This window comes from Hakea prostrata, unplaced genomic scaffold (genome assembly GCF_041222555.1).
Source record: "Hakea prostrata isolate BN-2017 unplaced genomic scaffold, UWA_Hpros_2 contig_40, whole genome shotgun sequence".
Taxonomy (NCBI): Eukaryota; Viridiplantae; Streptophyta; class Magnoliopsida; order Proteales; family Proteaceae; genus Hakea; species Hakea prostrata.
The window spans coordinates 90,832-91,494 of record NW_028291159.1 but is presented as its reverse complement, the minus strand read 5'-3'; positions in this window follow the sequence as shown (position 1 = coordinate 91,494).

Here is a 663-nt window from a genome sequence, read left to right as displayed (position 1 = left end):
ATTGCATTAGTGAGATTCCTAGAGAAAGACGGCTCCCTCACTCTCTTTTTCTCTCTCCCTCTCTCCAAGAAAACGCAGGAAGGAGATTTCTTCCCCTTGCTTTGGATCTCTATACCATCCTTCCACACGACATTTGGATTGTGGAATTTATTCCCTCTCCTCATGATTGTGGAATCAAACCAGTGACTAAATTGTGGAGAAATGAGGACGTGGATCCAAATTACTTCAGTTGTAGATATTCTATATTTGGGAAAGCAAATCCAGGTAAGGATATTTCGTATATAGATATATAGAACATTTTACCAACATTGGCATCAGAGCCATGGTTCCCATGGTTCTTAGTTCCTCCCTATTGTTTATGCTTTCTTGTTCTTAGTTCCTTCCTATTGTTTGTGCTTTCTTGAATGGATCCAATGGGAGGATCAAGGGTTTATAGAAACCCACAGAGAATCCAAAGTTTAATAGGAAACCCATGGGAGAATTGAGAGGGTTTTAAGAGACCCTAATTTTTTGGGTTCGGATCTAGGTGGGAGGATCCTTTGATTTCCCTTATGTAAAAATTGCATGAATTGATGATCCATGATGAATGTTTTTTTGTTCGATGTGTATTGGATTTTTTCCATGCATATTTTTGGATAATTTTTTTGGAGAAAAATTGTGTTT